Raw genomic sequence first — 23,087 nt, 5'->3', positions numbered from 1 at the left:
CATGAAGCGCACGGCATCATAGCAACCAATGACGTTGTGCGCTCCTGCTGTCAGCAGGAATCCAGGTCGGGATACCACGGACCGTTCACATCCGTGGAACACGGCCGTGTGCATTCGGCCTAAAGGGAAGCCTGTGTAGAAAAACTATGAACATGCACAGTAAGTGTTCCATAGAATACAGGAGCATGCACACGGTTTCAGAACCGCTAGCTCTGGTGGCAGAGGCATGGAAGATGTCAATCATTGAGGAGTAGACATGCTTACCAAGATGATTTCATGACTCTGCAAGGCTTGTGTGCAGCCTCCATGAATCCAGGTATACGATTTGCATACATCACGTGCTGCTATTAAACTTATTTTCAGAAAAGAGGGAACAAAAGACTTTACCAAGGCTGTGGTTGGAAAACTGTTAACAGTCCTACCATCAAATATAGTCCATTTAATGCCCAAAAGTCTGATGACAGGTTCCCATTAAACAAAACAGAAGATTTTACTCATGCCCACTGGTATTAGACCACTATTCTGAACCGTACATTTGGCTTACATATCTAATGTACACTGCATTTGCAGTGTGAATAGAGACTAAGTCTTCGTAGCGGTGCCCTTCGCCAGTTTGGAAACATGACTGTCTTTAACAAGCACATAATAGTAGCTAGAAAAGATAGACCATACGGAGAAGCTTTCGTCCTATAATTACACGTACATGAAATGCATTTTTATCAGCAATCACAAAGTTGGTAATAACAGTGGTTGCAGATGCAACAGATTACAGCAATCAGGGGGAACTTAATGTACTGAATAAACATTTATACCTATGAACACCCACAGGAGAACTTTTCAGAGCAGACAGGAAAAATGTTGAGATTTGGTTTTGAAATGGTGACTAGTGTTGAGCGTCAGGGGTCATATTCGAATTCGTGATATTTTGCAAATATTTTGTAGAATATTCGTTGAATATTCGTGAATTCGAATATTTGTTATATTCTACATTCTTTTTTACTCGAAAATCGGCAAGGTAATGATCGCGTAATATGCGAAAATTACACGATCAATACAGGCGTGGGTCAAAAACAAATATATAGCACTATAGAATATTCGTAATTTTTTCATCTGAACACATGATTCCTCCCTGCTTAAGTTGCTTGTGGGCCAGTGACTCATTGGCCCACAAGCAAGAAGCAGAGAGGAATCATGTGTTCAGATGGAAAAAATGACAAATATTCAATATAACGAATATATAGCACTATATTCTAAATATTCGCGAATTCTCTAAGTGGCGATATTCGAGATAAAAATTTGCTTTTCAAATATTCGTGCTCAACACTAATTGGTGACTAGTGATGGACGAACATCTACAAGGACGGTTCACGAACGCAATCAAATGTTCGCGGCGGGTCCCAGTCATTTTAATGGCAGGCGAACCTAAAAAACCTTAAGCTTATATTTGCAGCCAAGAAATTACTTGTAGTGCACAAATAGTCCCACAACATGGACAGTGACATACCTGATGTATTATTTGAATTTGCGATCTCCATTCATAATTTTTTTCAATGCAAAATATCGGCAATATAATTTTCGCGTACGCGCATGCGCAATTGCACTATACAGTACTTAAATGCACTATAAAGAAAGTATATTGGTATATAACACCCTGCTTCAATCTGTTTTTTGGGGGGCGACTGGTATATCACACCAGTAGAAATTGTTTGTTCCAATAACGCTTGTCCCTCTATATACCTGCAATATCGCAGCAGAACCGCACACAACTGCCGCACAATACAAATGCACTATAATATACTTTCTAACATAGAAAGTATATTATAACATTGTACAAGGAAGGCAATCCATTAGAATATACATAAAGATAAAACGTAACCTCTAATAATGTTACTATGAGGGTCCATTCACACGTCCGTAAGCGTTTTGCGGATCCGCAAAACACGGACACCGGCAATGTGCATTCCGCAATTTGCGGACCTCACATCGCTGGCACTATAATAGAAAATGCCTAATCTTCTCTGCAATTGCGCAGAAGAATAGGACATGTTTTCTATTTTTTTGCGGAAATGGAAGCACGGATGCGGAAGTGCGGATCCGCAAATGCGGTTGCAGACAGCACATTCCGGCCCCATTGAAAATTGTGGAACGGATGCGGACCCATTTTGCGGACGTGTGAATGGAAAAGATATCCCTCAAAATTAAAATAAATTAAATTATTAAATTTAAGCAAAAAGAATAGATGTGGTAGACAATAACAAGTGCTCGGCGGCACCAGTTCAGAAACCATATGTTCTACCTCGGCTGAATGATGATGTGGTATTGAAGGACAGGGTGGGCAAAGAACTGTCCCTGACATTGCCCTACAGGGGGTGCTATTCTGGCCCTGATAGACTAACCACAGACCACCCCCCCTGATAAGAGCGACCCCGTCCGTAACCTTACCCTATATAAAAATCGCCCTAGTAAGCCCCTAGCCCCTAGGCCCCTGACTTCCAGGTGATCACTATATAGATCTATGTGTTTTTAAATCATTATAAAAGTATATTATAAGTATATCGCACCCCTCTGTGTATCACACCTATCGATAGCACACCTATACCAGTCCTTAAAAGGACTTTTGTGGCCCTATTAGCTAGCGTTTGGTGTCCCTAACAGCCTGTCCCTGCTCCACACAGCAACCTCTCCCTACACTGACAAAAGACTGAATGTAAAATGGCGGCCATATCAGGTTTTTTTATAAGGTAGGGGGTATGTCCATGTGCTGAAACGTCTAAATTGGCTGTCCTGTACCACCTGATGGATGTGTCATGGGTCAAAGTTCTTCACAATGTAAAAGAATATGATGGGTGCGAATATCTCCATATGTTCACATGTTCGGCAAATCGCGAACACGCAAAGTTTGCCGCGAAACGACAGCCAGGCGAACCGCAAGGCCATCTCTAATGGTGACATCCGAGCTGATACTTGTAATAGGCTGCACTTGTGGAAGGTATTAATTATATACCCAGACACAGAACATTTATAAACCCAGTGCTTTTATTTAACCGTAATGGTTGACTGCACGCATTTCAGCATCGGATCAGTACTGGCAGGTCAATTAGTCTCTCAGCTTTCCTGAAGGACTCGTTCTGAAAGTCGACATTTCGGAGTCGTACATAGGTGAGGGAGGAAAATGTAATAGCTCGATTTTAATGATGTGTCCCCCGCCGTATTTTTACAGATACATTTATTGTCCTTTTTCACAAAGCTTTCAGTGACATTTAACAGGTAAAGGGTGACACAAGCAACCATGCACCAGCTGTTCACTCCAGCATCATGGCTGCCATAGTGAAACCTATACAACAGACCACCTTTATGAGAAGACATCCCCTTCATCAAGACCAAGTGATAATTTTCATCACTAAAATACCATTTTCAATAGAAATTTGGGGTTGTTACAAAGAGCTTTCTCAATGAATCTTCAGGATGTTGACAAATCTTGACTTATCAGTCAATCAAGCTTCAAAGTAATTTTGAATGTAGAAATGGTGACATATTCTATTTATTTATTTCACTTACTGTATATAGCACTACTATATTCCCCAGCACTTTACAGATATTAGCATCATCGTGTCCCCAATGGGGCTCACAATCTAAGGTCCCTATTGGTATGTGGGAGGAAACCCATGCAAACACAGGGAGTAAACACAAACTCCATGCAGATGTTGCTCTTGGTTGGATTCGAACCTAGGACCCCAGCGCTGCAAGGAACCAGTGATAACCACTGAGCCACCGTGCTGCCCATGGTTAGCACTGGTGCCTATTCTATTAGATGTAGTATTGCAGAGGAGATCTCCCGCTAAGATTTCTCTTCTAGTTCAGAATACAGTGCAGCACAGAGACACCCTATTACAGCAGGCAAAGTGCGTTCAGACCCATAATATGAAACATAAGTATTCCAAGTGCTGTTGTACAGTTTTACTATGTGAGTAGTGATGGAAGAACATCGGCCGGGACATTTCGCGAACCGCGCATTCGTGACGGGCCCCATTCACTTTATAGTCAGACAAACCTGAAAACCCTTCAGGTCATATTTGCAGCCACCAAATACAGTACTTACTAGAAGTGCACAAATAGTCCCACAACATGGACAGTGACAAACCAGAGGGGGATCATTGGCAAAAATTCCCACAAAAAATATGTATTTTAATCAGGGGCCATTTTTTTGCATCTTAAAGGGAAACTCTCAAAAATGTGCCCTGCTGGAGCCTAGAAAATTTTTATTTTAGGCCACTGGAGTACAGGCCCCAAAAATTAGGCATTCACCTGACAGAAAAGATCAAGTGATTATTTGGCTGGAGGTATATTAGGCGGTCAGTGGATAACAATTTTACTGCAGGCCACTGGAGTACAGGCTCCAAACATTAGGCATTCACCGGACAGAAAAGAACAAGTGATTATGTGGTTAAAGGCAGGGGCAGACTGACGGGTCGGCCACTTCGGACGTGGTCCGAGGGCCCGGCCGGGATGGGGGCCCGCCGCAGAATAACATAATTTGTGTTATGCCTAGTGCTCCGATTCCAAATGTTATGCTGGCCTGGTAATGGCAGCGGGGCCCGGTGCACTCACTGTATTCTATTACACGGGGCCCCGCTCACTGTAATAGACATGTGAAATCCTCTGCGATCCTCTCCATACTCACAAACTCAGTAGTAGGCAGGCCAGGCGGCAGCGTAACTCACTGACGTCACGCGCCTGCTCCGCCTGCTTCATTCATAAAGTGGGAGGAGCAGGCGCGTGATGTCAGTGAGTTGCACTGCCGCCCAGCCTGCCTGCTATGGGAGTTTGTGAGTACAGAGAGGGAGAGGATCGCAGAGGATTTCTCTTGTATAAGGCTACATGCACAAGACCGTGCTGTTTTTTGCGGTCCGCAAACCGCAGATCCGCAAAGAACGGAAGCCGCCCATGTGCCTTCCGCAATTTGCGGAACTGAACAGGCGGCCATTGATATAACTGCCTATTCTTGTCCGTTTTGCGGACAAGAATAGGACATGTTATTTTTTTTTGCGGGGCCGCGTAACGGAGCAACGGATGCGGACAGCGCACGGAGTGCTGTCCACATCTTTTGCGGCCCCATTGAAGTGAATGGGTCCGCATCCGAGCCGCCAAAACGGCGGCCTCGATGCGGACCCAAACAACGGCCGTGTGCATGAGGCCTAATGCCTATTGCCTACATTAATGCCTCAATATTACAGTGAGCGGGGCCCGGTGTAATAGAATACAGTTACTGCACCGGGCCCCGCTGCCATTACAACACCAGATGCCGGCCCCCAGAGCCTGTATTAAGGGTCATTCATTCACATCACAGGGACACTGTTATCTGTGGATGACACATATATAGCATAACAGTGCCATCCACAGAGCCCCCATAACAGTGCCATCCACAAGGCCCCCATAACAGTGCCATCCACAAGGCCTCATAACAGTGACATCCACAGAGCCCCCATAACAGTGACATCCACAGAGCCCCCATAACAGCGACATCCACAGATCCCCCATAATAGTGTCATCCACAGACCACCATTCGTTCAAAACCCACCAAAAGCACACCTTTTGGTTCAAAATATTTTTTAATTTGGCTATTCCCCACCTCTCTTGTTTGTTCCGCTACTTGCGGGCTGAGCGGGCATGAGTTCAGTCACTTCGGTGCGCAATTCCGTCCTGCAGCGAGTGATCCCTCGAGATCCGCCGCACGGGTCACGGGTTTCGCGGGATCACGCGTCGCAGGATGGCATTGCGCACCGAAGTGACTGAACTCATGTCCACGTAGCCCGCAAGTAGCGGATAAGTGGAACAAGTACAAGGGCAGTGGGGGGATGATCTTTGGGGTTGCCCAGACGGATAGGCCCTTCACAGTAGTTATTAACCCCTTTCAGCAGTCCCCCATTCACTGAAGGGGGGGACTGCTGAAAGGGATTAATAACTACTGTGAAGGGCCTCCCCCCCCTTCACAGTAGTTATGCCCAGCTATGTGCCCCCTTCACAGTAGTTATGCTCAGATATGTGCCCCCTTCACAGTAATTATGCCCAGATATGTGCTCCCTTCACAGTAGTTATGCCCAGATATGTGTCCTCTCACAATAGATATTCTCCCTCCAACCTCCAAATAACCATCAGCCACTGTCCAACAGGCCCTTCTACTGTTTTTTATGACTACTTACATAGCTTCTACAATCCCTCTCTGAATTACAGACCAGCCAGCCAGCCGCAGCCAGCAAGCCCACAGCCTGCCAGCCAGCAACCGTAATTGAGGTAAGAGGAGCCAACTTGGCCTAGGTATCAGTGAGCTATGTTGTGTTGCTATATTGTGAATAGGAACCAGAGTGTTGGAGAGACCCCCCTCCAGGCCCCCATTAGACTCCATTGTAGTCTCTAATGGGAGGGGATTCTTTCGAACACACTCTTTAAAGGACACTGAGATAGCCTCTGCTACAAAGTCCCTTCTCCATGGCCCATTAGCCCTCAATTGTAGTCTATACTGGGGCCTGAAGGGGACTGTTTCTAACAGAGGCTCAGTAATGGACGCTGAGATTAGATCACACCCATAGGAAAGCATTGAATCAATGCTTTCCTATGGGGAAAAATTTGACCCTGGAGGTCATCATGCAGAGTGTGAGGATGTCCAGCATCAGATACCGGACCAAAGGTCTGTTTTAATGCAAGAAGCCCTCAGGTGGCTTCCAGCCACTAGAGGCTGACTTATTGCTGGAACGTACTGGAATCCACTGTAGGCCACTGGAGTAGAGGCCCCAAAAAATATACCTGCTTCCACAAAATACTCTATTGATGGGAGTGTGGCTTTGTGGGTTCTGACGGGGTTGCTCCCACTGGGCTCAGTGATGGGAGGCCAGGTGCCTTCTTAAGGCGGTCGTCCCTATGTGAGTGTTGAGTTTTCCGCGACTTTTGCGTTGATAGCACAGGCTGCAGATGGCAACACTATTGTCAGCAGCTGACACGTTAAAAAAAGCCCACACTGCGAAGCCATGTGTCAGCATCCTGGGAGCGCAAGATGTGACCGTGCATGGTGGATGGCTCGCTCCAGATACATTTGCAGTCTGCTTTTTGCCTCCTGTGCACTGCGAATTCTGTCTGCTTCTTCTCCTTCTCCTCCCTATCTGCTGCTCCATCTCTCCCTCTGAACTCCCCTCCTCTTACTCTCTTGTGGGCACCCACGTGACGTCCATCGACAAGTCATCATCGTCACCTTCACCACCACTGACATTAGCGATCTCAGAGTAGGCAGCAACAGCATGGACAACCCTCCTTGGGCTGATCTGGGTAAAGTTGTCAGACCGCTGGGTGGCGGCCATTGCTACCTCCTCTTCTTCATCCAATGCCAAGAATGATTGTGCATCGGTAATGTCTAGGAATGGATCGGAAAATAATTCCTCTGACTCGAGTGGAGGGGCTATGTTGGTGGTGGTGGTGTCTCTGGGGGTGCACACTGCAGAGAGTGAGGAGGGTGCAGATACAGAGGATTAGAAGGGTGCGGAAGGCTGAGTGAGCCACTCAACCAAGTCTGGTGCGTCCTTTGACATAATCGCACGCATCTTCTCCAACTTCCCACTTAGGCTCTGGCCTGGTGCACCTGCACGACCCCTACCATCCCTGCGGAACGGCCTTCCTCTTCCTCCGCCTGTCATTTTCGAAATGACCCTGTGCCAAAGTCCCTAGAGAAGAGCAGTATTTGTGGAAGCAGGTATATCGCAGGCCTCTATCAGTATTTTGTAGAAGCAGGTATATCACACCCCTCAATCAGTATTTTGTGGAAACAGGTATATAGAACACCTGAATCAATATTTGGTGGAAGAAGGTATATCAAACCCATCAATTAGTATTTTGTGGAAGCAGGTATATAGAACACTTGAATCAATATTTGGTGGAAGCGGGTATATCGCACCTCTCAATCTGTATTTTGTGGAAGCAGGTATATCAAACCCCTCAACCAGTATTTTGTGGGAGCAGATATATAGAACCCCTCAATCAGTATTTTGTGGAAACAGGAATATAGAACACCTGAATAAATATTTGGTGGAAGTAGGTGTATCGCACCCCTCAATCTGTATTTTGTGGAAGCAGGTATATCACACCCCTCAATCAGTATTTTGTGGAAGCAGGTATATCAAACCTTTTAATCTGTATTTTGTGGAAACAGTGATATAGAACACCTGAATCAATATTTTGTGGAAACAGGTATAGCGCATCCCTCATTCTGTATTTTGTGGAAGCAGGTATATCAAACCCCTTAATCAGTACTTTGTGGAAGCAGGTATATCGCACCCCTCAATCAGTTTTTTTGGGGGCAACAGGTATATCACACCCGTTTCAAATAGTTGTTCCAATAACGCTTGTCCCTCTATATACCTGCGGTATTGCAGCAGAACTGCACACAACTGCTGCCCAATACAAATGCACCATAATATACTTTATATGTTAGAGAGTACAGTACAGACCAAAAGTTTGGACACACCTTCTCATTCAAAGAGTTTTCTTTATTTTCATGACTATAAAAAATTGTAGATTCACACTGAAGGCATCAAAACTATGAATTAACACATGTGGAATTATATACATAACAAACAAGTGTGAAACAACTGAAAATATGTCATATTCTAGGTTCTTTAAAGTAGCCACCTTTTGCTTTGATTACTGCTTTGCACACTCTTGGCATTCTCTTGATGAGCTTCAAGAGGTAGTCCCCTGAAATGGTTTTCACTTCACAGGTGTGCCCTGTCAGGTTTAATAAGTGGGATTTCTTGCCTTATAAATGGGGTTGGGACCATCAGTTTCGTTGAGGAGAAGTCAGGTGGATACACAGCTGATAGTCCTACTGAAAAGACTGTTAGAATTTGTATTATGGCAAGAAAAAAGCAGCTAAGTAAAGAGAAACGAGTGGCCATCATTACTTTAAGAAATGAAGGTCAGTCAGTTAGCCGAAAAATTGGGAAAACTTTGAAAGTAAGGGCTATTTGACCATGAAGGAGAGTGATGGGGTGCTGCGCCAGATGACCTGGCCTCCACAGTCACCGGACCTGAACCCAATCGAGATGGTTTGGGGTGAGCTGGACCGCAGAGTGAAGGCAAAAGGGCCAACAAGTGCTAAGCATCTCTGGGAACTCCTTCAAGACTGTTGGAAGACCATTTCAGGGGACTACCTCTTGAAGCTCATCAAGAGAATGCCAAGAGTGTGAAAAGCAGTAATCAAAGCAAAAGGTGGCTACTTTGAAAAACCTAGAATATGACATATTTTCAGTTGTTTCACACTTGTTTGTTATGTATATGAATTCCACATGTGTTAATTTATAGTTTTGATGCCTTCATAGTCATGAAAATAAAGAAAACTCTTTGAATGAGAAGGTGTGTCCAAACTTTTGGTCTGTACTGTATATTATAGGTTTATCACACCCCTCAATCAGTGTTTTTGGGGCAACAGGTATATCATAGTGTTGAGCTCGAATATTTGAAAAGCAAATTTTTATAGCGAATATCAGCATTTCGAGAATTTGAGAATAATTAAAATATAGTGCTATATATTCATAATGACGAATATTCCTTTTTTTTTTAACACAGTACACATCATGTGAGCATCCCTCCCTTCTTCTAGCTTGTGGGCCAATGAGAAGGCTTTGTTACAGCTTAGCAACATCCCTAGCAACCAATAGAAAAGTTGCTTTCCCCTTACTACAGTATATAAAAACCTCCCCAGCAGCTATTTTCTAAAGTTTATTGCAATTATGAAAGAGACAGCAGTGTCATTGCTGTGCTCTGTGCTTTGTTGTATTACATTAGACAGTTAACTTTTATATATATTGATTGAAATATAGTATTGGCACTCATATATGGAAAAACACTTCTGTTCAATATGTTACTTCTTACAAGATTAAAATATATAAGTAGTGGAACACTGATCAATGGCACATACAATGTATAATAAGTACCGAATATACTAAAACATATTATACATATAGTATTAAAAAATGAATAAAAAGATAAATACAATAGAGAGATTTGAGCAGGGACCGATAACACCAAATCGTCTCTTCTACGTCTCACAATAGACAATAGTGAAAACGGTCTCTGTTCACTCAGATGGCAATCCTCCTATGGTGTAATGCCTCCTAAAAAAAACTCCTATGGTGTAACACCTCCTACAAAGTAAATAAGATATTCCTATCTAAAAGTCGCATCAGTAGTATTAAATAATCACAGTACATCCGTGCTATATCGGCAAAGAATGTAACCAAGGATGAATATTAGCTAGTTAGAATCTCATATAGCAAGTGTCTTGATCCGCGAATGCAAAGCAACTACTGCTGAAAATGTACTTTTTTTTCTTCAGTTAGTCAATATTAATACATGATCGGCAGCCATTTTATGCATCGATAGTGCACCAGCACAGGCTATCTGCATGTCTGCAAGTCCAGAAATACAGCTTTGGCATACTGGGGTGAAAAAAGCATCTGATATACTGCACATCTGGGATTAGACAAGCATAAGTGACTGTCACATTTAGGCCAGAAATATGGCTTTTTGTTTACTGGGGTGAAAAAAGCCTCTAATATATTGCACATCTGGGATTACACATGCATAAGTGACTGTCACATTTAAGCCATAAATATGGCTATAGCATACAGGGGTGAAAAAAGCCTCTGATATACTGCACATCTGGGATAAGACGTGCATAAATGAGTGTCACATTTAGGCCACAAATACCGTTGTCATACAGAGTTAAAAAAAATAATTTGAGTGCAATAACCTACATCAGGGTTTTCATTGGCGGTTAATTATTTTTAACAGACTCAACCACTTTTTACTTTGCTTTGTAAACGCTAACTATGAGGAAAACATCTGATAAGGGACGCGGTCATGGTCGTGGTGGTGGTGTTGGTGGAGCCTCTGTTGCAGGGAAAGGACGTGGCCGTTCTGCCACAGCTACACGTCCTACTAATCCTACTACCTCAGGTCCCAGTAGCCGCCAGAATCGACAGCAATATTTGGTCGGGCCTAATGCCGTTCTAAGGATGGTAAGGCCTGAGCAAGTACAGGCGCTAGTCAATTAGGTGGCCGACAGTGGATGCAGCACGTTCACTTATCTCCCACCCAGTCTTCTGCAGAAAGCGCACAGGTGGCGTCTGAAACCCATGCCCATCAGTCTGTCACATCACCCCCGTGCATATCAGGGAACCTGTTTAAGCTTCAAATCATGCAGCAGTCTCTTATGCTGTTTGAAGACTCTGCTGGCAGGGTTTCCCAAGGGCATCCACCTAGCCCTTCCTCAGGGGTGGAAGACATAGAATGCACTGACGCACAACCACTTATGTTTCCTGATGAGGACATGGGAATACCACCTCAGCACGTCTATGATGATGACGAAACACAGGTGCTAACTGCTGCGTCTTTCTGCAGTGTGCAGACCGAAAAGGATGTCAGGAAAGAAGACTGAGTGGAAGACGATGCAGGGGACGATGGGGTCCTAGACCCCACATGGAATGATGGTCGTGCCACTGACATTCAGAGTTTGGAGGAAGAGGCAGTGGTGAGACCGAGCCAACAGCATAGCAAAAGCGGGAGCAGGGTGCAAAAGCAGAGCAGCCGTCGCCAAAACAGTTCACCTGCTACTGGCCACCGTCACCAGGGTCCGAGCACACCATAGGCAGCTTCAAGGAGTTCCCTGGCATGGCACTTCTTCACACAATGTGCTGACGACAAGACCCGAGTGGTTTGCACGCTGTGCCATCAGAGCCTGAAGCGAGGCATTAACGTTCTGAACCTTAGCACAACCTGCATGACCAGGCATCTACATGCGAGACACTAGCTGCAGTGGAGTAAGCACCTTCAAAACCAAGAAAGGGCTCAGGCCCCTCCTGCTCCCTCTTCTGCTGCTGCCTCGGCCTCTTCCTCCGCCTCTGGAGGAACGTTGGCACCTGCCGCCCAGCAAACAGAGGATGTGCCACCAACAACACCACCTCCGTCACCAAGCATCTCCACCATGTCACACGGAAGCGTTAAGCTCTCCATCTCACAAACCTTTGAGAGAAAGCGAAAAAATTCCCACCTAGCCACCCTCGATCCCTGGCCCTGAATGCCAGCATTTCTAAACTGCTGGCCTTTGAAATGCTGTCATTCAGGCTGGTGGAGACAGACAGCTTCAATCAGCTCATGTCGCTTGCTGTCCCACAGTACATCGTTCCCAGCCACCACTACTTCTCCAGGAGAGCCGTGCCCTCCCTGCACAACCAAGTATCGGATAAAATCAAGTGTGCACTGTGCAACGCCATTTGTGGCAAGGTCCACCTAACCACAGATACGTGGACCAGTAAGCACGGCCAGGGACTCTATATCTCCCTGACTGCACACTGGGTAAATGTAGTGGCGGCTGGGCCCCAGGCGGAGAGCTGTTTGGCGCACGTCCTTCCGCCGCCAAGGATCGCAGAGCATCATTCTTTGCCTCCTGTTGTCTCCTCTTCCTACTCGGCTTCCTCCTCCTCTTCTACCACCTCCTCATCTGGTCAGCGACAGACCTTCACCATCAACTTCAGCACAGCCAGGGGTAAACGTCAGCAGGCCGTTCTGAAACTAATGTGTTTGGGGGACACGCCCCACACCGCACAGGAGTTGTGGCGGGGTATAGAACAACAGACCGACGAGTGGTTACTGCCAGTGGGCCTCAAGCCCGGCCTTGTGGTGTGCGATAATGGGCAAAATCTCATTGCAGCTCTAGGACTAGCCGGTTTGACGCACATCCCTTCCCTGGCGCATGTGCTGAATTTGGTGGTGCAGAAATTCATTCACAACTACCCCGACATGTCAGAGCTGCTGCATAAAGTGCGGGCCGTCTATGCGCGCTTCCGGCGTTCTCATCCTGCTGCCGCTCGGCTGTCTGCTCTACAGCGTAACTTCGGCCTTCCCGCTCACCGCCTCATATGCGACGTGCCCACCAGGTGGAACTCCACCTTGCACATGCTGGACAGACTGTGCGAGCAGCAGCAGGCCATAGTGGAGTTTCAGCTGCAGCACGCACGGGTGAGTCAGTCGGCGGAACAGCACCACTTCACCACCAATGACTGGGCCTCCATGCGAGACCTGTGTGCCCTGTTGCGCTGTTTCGAGTACTCCACCAACATGGCCAGTGGCGATGACGCCGTTATCAGCGTTACAATACTACTTCTATGTCTCCTTGAGAAAACACTTAGGAGGAGAGGATGTGGCCCAGGACGAGGACGAGGAAGAGGGGGCATCTCTAACACTTTCAAGCCAGTCTTTTAGAAGTGGCTGAGAAAGAGGATTTTTGCAAAGGCCAGGTACAAATTTGGCCAGCCAGGGCCCACTACTCGAGGACGAGGAGGATGAGGAGGAGGATGGGGATGAAGCATGTTCACAGCGGGGTGGCATCCAACGCAGCTCGGACCAATCACTGGTGCGTGGCTGGGGGGGATACGGAGGACGCAGACGATATGCCTCCCACAGAGGACAGCTTGTCCTTACCTCTGGGCAGCCTGGCACACATGAGCGACTACATGCTGCAGTGCCTGCGCAACGACTGCAGAGTTGCCCTCATTTTAACGTGTGCTGACTACTGGGTGGCCACCCTGCTGGATCCCCGTTACAAAGACAATGTGCCGTCCTTTGTTCCCTTACTAGAGCGTGATTGGAAGATGCGCGACTACAGGCGCACGCTGGTAGACGGGCTTCTGAGAGCATTCCCGACTGACACCCGGGGGACAAGTGGAAGCACAAGGAGAAGGCAGGGGAGGAGGAAGAGGTCAGCAACGCAGCTGTGTCAGCGCCAGCTACTCAGAAGGCAGGGTTAGCATGGCCTACATGTGGAAAAGCTTTGTCACCTCGTCGCAACAACCGGCCCCAACTGCTGATATGGAGCGTGTTAGCAGGAGGCAGCATTTGAACAACATGGTGGAACAGTACCTGTGCACACAACTACACGTACTGACTGATGGTTCTGCCCCATTCAACTTCTGGGTCTCCATATTGTCCACATGGCCAGAGCTTGCCCTGTATGCCTTGGAGGTGCTGGCCTGCCCTGCAGCCAGTGTTCTCTCTGAACGTGTATTTAGCACGGCAGGAGGCGTCAATACAGACAGACGCAGCCGCCTGTCCACAGCCAACAAGGACAAGCTCACGTTCATTAAAATGAACCAGGCTTGGATCCCACAAGACTTGTCTGTACCTTGTGCAGAATAGACATTTATACCACCATCAAACATACATTTTTGTACTCATGTCAAGTGCAATGATTCTTTGTTTTCTTTTTTTTTATTTGTCCCAATATTTTGGGGGCTACCTACCCCAATGAAAAAAAAAAAAAAAACATTGTTGGCTACCTCTTCCTCCTCCATTGCTGCCTCCACCTACAACACCACATTCACCGCCTCCTCAACCTTCGACTCCATATCCACCTTCTTCTCTGAGTTTCAGGTTAATAATTTGTAATTTTTAGTTATTTTATTTCATTTTAAGTTATTTCCCTATCCACAATTGTTTGCAGAGCAGTTGCCATGCTCTTAAGCACATTTTACCGCCTTTTACATCCCTCTAGCCTTTTCAAGCACTATTTTAGAGCCATTTTAATTTTTAAAAAAGTGCCAATTTTATTGCCCTAAATTGAAAAAAATCTTATTTTCAATTGTCGGGTGACATTTTACCATTTTTGGCGTATACAAACCCCTGCTGTGCCTTGGTGACAGGGGCCTAAATCTCTCAAAATCGTCTGTTGTATTGCTGGGTGACAAGAACCCCCTTTTGCCGCGAATGAACCCCTGCTGTGCCTGGGTGACAGGTGCCTAAATCTCTCAAAATCGTCTGTTGTATTGCTGGGTGACAAGAACCCCCTTTTGCCGTGAATGAACCCCTGCTGTGCCTGGGTGACATGGGCCTAAATCTCTCAAAATCCTCTGTTGTATTGCTGGGTGACATGAACCCCCTTTTGCCGTGAATGAACCCCTGCTGTGCCTGGGTGACAGGGGCCTAAATCTCTCAAAATCGTCTGTTCTATTGCTGGGTGACATGAACCCCCTTTTGCCGTGAATGAACCCCTGCTGTGCCTGGGTGACAGGGGCTTAAATCTCTCAAAATCCTCTGTTGTATTGCTGGGTGACAAGAACCCCCTTTTGCCGTGAATGAACCCCTGCTGTGCCTGGGTGACAGGGGCCTAAATCTCTCAAAATCCTCTGTTCTATTGCTGGGTGACATGAACCCCCTTTTGCCGTGAATGAACCCCTGCTCTGCATTGCTGACAGGGAACTAAATTTTGTGAAAACATCTGTTACTGATCGGAAGATGCGTGACTACAAGCGCACGCTGCTGATGGCATTCCCACCTGACAGCGGGGGCACAGTGGAAGTATAAGGCGAAGGCAGAGGAGGAGGAAGAGGTCGCCAACGCCGCTGGGGCACCGCCAGCACCTGAGAAGGCAGGGTTAGCATGGCCAAAATGTGGAAAAGCTTTGTCAGCCTTGGAGGTGCTGACCTGCCCCGCAGCCAGTGTCTAGTGTTAACGTGTGTTTAGCACGGCAGAGAGCATTATCACAGGCCGCAGCCAATGTGGACAAGCTTACGTTTATTAAAATGAACCAGGCATGGATCCCACAGGACTTGTCCGTACCTTGTGCAGAATAGACATTTATACCAGCCTCAACCATCCATTCTTGTACTCAAGTGCACTTATTCTTTGTTTTATTTTGTTATATGTCCCAATATTTTGGGGGATACCCCAATTTAAAAATAAAAAATAACACAAATCAGTGTTTGTTACCTATTCCTCCTTCACCGCCGCTTCCACCTACACCGCCACGTCAACCTACATCGCCACATCCACCCATCCACCGCCTCCTCAACCTCCTACTCCTAGATCCAGATTGTTATTTTTAATTTTTCTGTATTTTATGTTATTTTTAAGTCATTTCCCTATCCACATTTGTTCGCAGAACAGTGGTCATACATTTAAGCACATTTTGATACCTTTTGCAGCCCTCTAGCCCTTTCCAGGACTATTTTAGAGCCATTTTAGTGCCCAAAAGTTCGGGTCCCCATTGACTTCAATGGGGTTTGGGTTCGGGGTCAAGTTCTGGTCAAGTTCGGGTCTCGAACCCGAACTTTTTTTTCAAGTTCGGCCGAACCTGCCGAACCCGAACATCCAGGTGTCCACTCAACTCTAATAGTAAATGTAACTGGTTGCCTTCTTTTGACCTATTATGCCACCAATCTGTCAATTCCTGGCCTCTTATCTCATTTTAGATAGCTGCCACCTTCTCAGACTACCCTATGATCAGCAGTAGTCTAAGTCTAAGTCCCTTCCATTATCAGCTCTGGTAGGGGGAAGTATCTCAGACTACCCCTAGACACTGGCCCACATGTACTAATACTATCTGTGGCAGTTAGTAAGGCAGTGTAAATGTTGACAGACAGTCTTAAACTGCACCTGATTTATGACAGTGACTGATGCTGGATGGTAAATCTGGCTCACCTACAGACTATCTAGTGTGAGTTTAGACCACCTACTTGGCTTAGTTTACTCCAATAAATGCACCAAAATTTGGGTGCATCTTTGGCGCATGGTGGCATATCCCCCCTCCTTATTACATAGCTGCAGTCCTTTTTAATTAACCACACAAACAGTGGCCTAACTAGAGTCTTATGAGCCACAGTGCAAACTTTGGATCGGGGCCTCCCCCTCATTTGTACAAAGAGGCGGCAGATTTTCTTTACGCTAAGGGCTCTTTCACACGAGCGGATGCCGTGCGGGTAATCCGCTGCATGAAAGAGAGCCGAGACATGGAGCGTTAACATGATTAATAATGCTCCATGCCTCTCTGTGATCTTTTTACTACAAAATCACAGTGAGATATAGTTGTCACTGTGACTTTGCAGTAAAAAGATCACAGAGAGGTATGGAGCATTACTAATCATGTTAATGCTCCGTGTTTCTGCTGTCCGGAATGGGGCTTGGCTCTCTTTCACGCAGGGGATTACCCGCCCTGGATCCGCTCATGTTAAAGAGCACTAAGGCAAATGCATGGTTACACTCACCTAGTCCTAATAAAATCTGGTCCTACCTCATCCAGGGTGTCGCTGGCGTCGGCATGATGTCTGTCCCTGTGGTGATAGAGAAAAAAAATAATAATCACATAAGGAAGGTATGGTGACTACCCTGTGGAATCACCAGCAGGGGGTGCTGTGCTGGCCTGTAAGACTGAGCCATGTCAATGTATAGCAGGGTAATCTAGAACATTTCTCCTAAATGCTACTACACAGTACTAATGCCCACATTGTGGCCCTTCACAGTACTAATGCACACCTTGTGGCCCCTCACAGTAATTAAGCCCACCTTGTGGTCCCTTCAAAATAGTTATGTCCTTCTTGTGGCCCCTCACAGCAGTTATGCCCACCTTTGTTCCTGTCACAGTAGTTATGCCTATTTTAGTGCCCCTCCACTGTAGTTATGCCCAGATATGTGCCCCCTCACAGTAGTTATGCCCAGATATGTGCCTCCCTCATAGCAGTTATGCCAGGTTATGTGCCCCTCACAGTGGTTATGCTCGATATATTCCCCCTCACAGTGGTTATGCCAGATATGTGCACCCTCACAGCAGTTATGCAAGATATGTGCCCCCTCACAGTAGTTATACCCAGATATGTTCCCCTCACATTGGTTATGCCCTTTTGTGCCCCCTTACTCTCGTTGTTGTTAGTGATGGACGAACATAGGCCGGGACGATTCGCATACGCGACAAATGTTCGCAAACTGCAAGTTTGCGGCGGGCCCTATTCACTTTAATGGCAGGTGAACCTGAAAAGCCTTCAGGTCATATTTGCAGCCACCAAATACCTACTAGAAGTGCACAAATAGTCCCACAACATGGACAGTGACATACTAGAGGGGGATCAATGACAAAAATTCCCACAAAAAATATGTATTTTAATTATGGGCCATTTTTATGCATCTTAAAGGGAAATTCTCAAAAATGTGCCCTGCTGGAGCCTAGAAATAATTTATTTTAGGCCACGGGAGTACAGGCCCTAAAAGTTAGGCATTCACCTGACATAAAAGAAATTGTAATTATGTGGTCACTGAATAACTATATTACTGTAGGCCACTGGATTACAGGCCAAAAACATTAGGCATTCACTGTACAAAAAAGATCAATGGCTGGAGGTATATTAGATGGTAATTGGATATCAATTTTACTGCAGACGAGTGGAGTACAGGCCCCAAACATTAGGCATTCACCGGACAGAAAAGATGAAGTGATTATGTGGCTGAAGGTATATTAGACGGTCATTGGATAACAATTTTACTGCAGGCCAGTGGAGTACAGGGCCCAAACATTAGACATTTACCGTACAGAAAATAACAAGTACAAATAGGCGGTCACTGTATAACAATTTTACTGTAAGCTAGTTACATTACAGGCCCCAAAAATTATGCATTTATCATATAGAAACAATCAAGTGATTATGTGGCTGAAGGTATATTAGACGGTCAATGGATATAAATTTTTCTGCAGGCCAGTGGAGTACAGGCCCCAAACATTAGGCATTCACCGGACAGAAAACATCAAGTGATTATGTGGCTAGAGATATATTAGACGGTCATTGGATAACAATTTTACTGCAGGCCAGTGGAGTACAGGCTCCAAACATTAGGCATTCACCGTACAGAAAAGAACAAGTGATTATGTGGCTGGAGGTACATTAGGCAGTCACCGTATAACAATTTTACTGTTGGCCAGTTAGATTACAGGCCCCAAAAATTATGTATTCATTGTATAGAAACTATCAAGTGATTATGTGGCTGGAGGTATATTAGACTGTCAATGGATATCAATTTTACTGCAGGCCAGTGGAGTACAGGCCCCAAAAATTAGGCATTCATCGGACAGAAAACATCAAGTGATTATGTGGCTGGAGATATATTAGACGGTCATTGGATAACAATTTTACTGTAGGCCAGTACAAATACATGTTAAATACATATGTTTAAAAGAACTAAAATGATAAAATTGGATTAAAAACATGGCTAGCAAAATCCCCCCTCTTGAATAAACCCCAAATGATAATAGGTGAAATTCGATAACATCACATGGTCATCACATGTGTTGAATTCCTCCGAGGCCCCAACAATTATGCATTCACCGTACAGAAAGAAGTGATTATGTGGCTGGAGGTATATTAGACGGTCATTGGATGCCAATTTTACTGCAGGTCAGTGGAGTACAGGCCCTAAACATTAGGCATTCACCTGACAGAAAAGGCCTTTTATGCCACTGTATTTACATAAGACAGGGACCAATCTTTGTTCTGTGTGGTGGCGGATATGTGTGGGCTGGCATGAGGAAATTCAATTACACTTGGCCGTCATAGGTGTTGAATTCCTCCGAGATCCATACCTCATTCATTTTTAGAAATGTGAGGTAGTCCACACTGTCATGAACTAGCCGAGTGCGCTTATCAGTCACAATCCCACGTGAAGGTTATCCTCATGATAATAGTAGATGTAGAATTAGAATAAAAATATGACAGATCCATTGTTCTCTTGATAGCCCTTGATAAAGAGGATGACATGGAAGAGCACTGCACTTATCAGTGCAACATATGATGTTCTAATCACAACAGGGGGGCTTTCTCTGGTTGCAGTGATGGTCTGACTTAAAATATTACAGGAGCATTCTCATTTCACAATTGGCTTCAATATTTGTTGCAATACCTCTTATCCTGAATAAATAGCTAGCTCTGGTACAGGAAGTTGGTGCCAGAAGTACAGCTCTGTGGGTACCAGATATAATTGACTACTGCAGCTCTGCTCCTATTTACTTCTGGGGCTACTACAGAACAGGCCATCAATATTTGATCATTGGGGGTCCAACACCACATAACTCATTATGTGGTGTAGGACCCCTGTGATCAAATATTAATGGCCTATCCTGAGGATGCAATCCACAGGAGTGGAAACCATGTTAAGCAAGACCTTTTGCCCTGCTAAAAGACCCAAGAAAGAGGAAGTAAAGAGCCAAGGGAAGTAGAATATATGTAGCGACTTTTAAAAAATTATATGTAGAAAACCATCTACTTGTTTTTTTTTATTTTTTTAAATAGCATATTCACATGTAGTCTATTAATTAAGCTTGAGCAAATCGATTAAAATATTTTGTTGGTAATGCTGCATACAGCATTAAAATGTATGAGCTCCAGGTAGGCACACTTGGCTGAAGTTGCGTGAGACTGAGTTGAATGACTACAGTATTCCTATCTGTGTATTTAAAAACATTTTAAAATAAGAATATAAAATGGGCTTTGATACTGGCTGGTACCTTGGTACTGAAGCCAACTTCATATTCCCATTTTAAAATGTTTTTAAATACACAGATAGGAATACTGAAGTCATTCACTAAAGTCTTGCGGAGACGATGTTTGCCTACACGGAACACATATATTTTAATGCTGTACGGAAACAGCATTACCAACAAAGTTTTTTTTAACAAATCGACCTCAGATCTATGATCCAAAGGTCGATTCGCTCAAGCTTACTGTTGATACATGATAAAAAAAATGTTGACGGAAATATCACTTTAATATGGGTTGTGATTTTGCAATCTTTTCTCCATTACATAGAAATTCATGTTCAGATACAGTAATCACAGACAGATTCTACCTTATTACATTCATATTGCAGGTTTCAGTCATTTCTACAATAAATTGCATGGCACTTGACCATCTTCTACATTAGGCCAATATATATTTCTTATAAGTGTGATAAAAACAAGACGAGCAGAACATTAAAAATGACATCTTTATTTTTTCTTGCACCTCACTGTAAATGTACTGCACAAGTAAAACAGTTAATATATTTTTAATTTAAACAGAAATCACAGAAAAAAAGATAAGAAACAAAGATAAAAACATCCTGCACGATATGATAAATAAATATGCGGATGTCAATGCCTACATTTCCGGAAAAAAAATCACTGAAAAAAATTATAATGCAAAATAGATGCAAGCATTATATATAGACTAAGCCCTCATTCTGATATGATAAAATCTGAGACTTTTAGCCAATATATTTTGATCAAAACACAGAAGCAGCACCCTGTATGGGCAGAGTCTGCGCTCCTGAACATAGATACCCAAAGTTATTGGTAGATTTAGCGTAGGACATGCCTGACTGAGACTACCTTGGCGGGGGAAGGTGGGCACAGATGTGTTTTGATCAAAACATATTGGCTGAGAGTCTCAGATTTTATCATATCAGAATGAGGGATTAGTCTATATATAATGCTTGCATCTATTGTGTTAGTGCACTATATTTTTTTTCTGTATAACAGTTTTAACCCACGGTCGTACATTAGGGCATTGTGATCAGAGGGGTTATGCCTCTACAATTACCCTCAGGAAGTCAACTGTGGTTGACAGGTGCCCTCATGCGGTGACGGGTAGAATTAGTGATAAATTGGCTGAATTAATAAAAATCAATGATGAAAGGGGTACCTACAAAAACAAGATTACAGTGGAGGTTTCCAGAAGCTGAGATCATATTGTTTTCTCACCATCAAAAATCCTTTTAGTTTTATTGAGGAAAACAAGCAACAGAACCTGCTGCAATAATCTCAAGCTCCAGGACCTTTGTGATCATCTGACAGACAGTGAAAAATGTTTAAAGGATCAAATTGGGGAAAAAATAAGCATTACTCATCCCACTGATCTACTGCACTTCTATGGTACTTCGATCTCAGCAGCTCTCCACCTCCTGGTTTCAGCTCAGAACTCAGAAAAATGAAAATACTTAAATATTAATTTATGATAAACATATTCCCAAATACCTTTCATTAGTTATAATGGCTCGTTTTGACTAGGGAGCACTCATTAAGAGAAATAATGAGTGCACACAAAACCTGTCCTAATATTAGTGCACACAAAACCTGTCCTAATATTAGTGCACACAAAACCTGTCCTAATCACACAGCAGGACAAATTACTTCACAACACTGAGCTGGCTCATCCTACACTCTGCTCTGTTTGTCAGTATACAGCTAATAAGATCTTCAGCTTAATCTCTGTAAGAATGGAGTTCATGAGGAGACATGAAGTACATAGGGGAGGGTGGGGTGTGGATAATGAGTAGCAGCTATTATATGCAGTCTCCATTACCACAGCCCCACATTACCACAACCCACCGTCTGTCCTGTCCATCCTGTCTGTACTTCATGTCTCCTCATGAACTCCATTCTTACAGAGAATCAGCTGAATATCTTATCATCTGTATTCAGGATCATAACCCCTGACAGGTAGAGCAGAGATGGGGCAGCTCTTTAGCTCAGTGATGCGAAGTAACTTGTCCTGCTGTGTGATTAGGACATATTTTGTGTGCTAACAGGATGGTGGCCATTTTGTTTCCCCAGATAATTGCTCCCTAGACAACATGAGACATTATAAATAATGAAAGGTATTTGGGAATATATTTATTATAAAGTAATATTGAAGTATTTTTATTTTCTTAAATCCCAAAGAACCTCTTTAACCCCTTAACGCAAAACGCTGTGCATGTACGGCGGGGGATGCTGTGCCAGAACACATTCCGCCGTACATGCACGGCAGGCTGATCAGGTGGGTGCAGGGGTCCGGCAGTCCCTGGTAGCCAGGCCCCTGCTGTATCCACCGATATCACTGTTTACAGCGATGCCGTCGGATTAACTGCTGTGGCGGGAACCCCATGTGTGACAAGGCAGCCCGATGCCGTGCAGAGGCTGGCCATTGCCTTGCACGGCATGCAGACCTGCCTTCTACGGGTGCCCAGGAGATCCAGCCTCAGGCTGGGTCTCCTAGGCAACCTGTTAGTGTATTACTCAGTGTAATCCACTAACAGGCAATGCATTACAAAACAGATGTATTGTAATGCATTGCAGAGGGGATCAGAGTTTTCAATTTAAAAAATAAAGTTTCAAGTAAAAAAAAAAGAAAAAAATGCCCCTTTATCCCTAATTTTATAACGAACGGATCTATAAATATATCACATGATCCATCCTGTCCGATAGACACCAT

This window comes from Bufo bufo, chromosome 1 (genome assembly GCF_905171765.1).
Source record: "Bufo bufo chromosome 1, aBufBuf1.1, whole genome shotgun sequence".
NCBI classification, from domain to species: domain Eukaryota; kingdom Metazoa; phylum Chordata; class Amphibia; order Anura; family Bufonidae; genus Bufo; species Bufo bufo.
The sequence above is the reverse complement of the archived record's forward strand: the minus strand, read 5'-3'. Positions refer to the sequence as shown.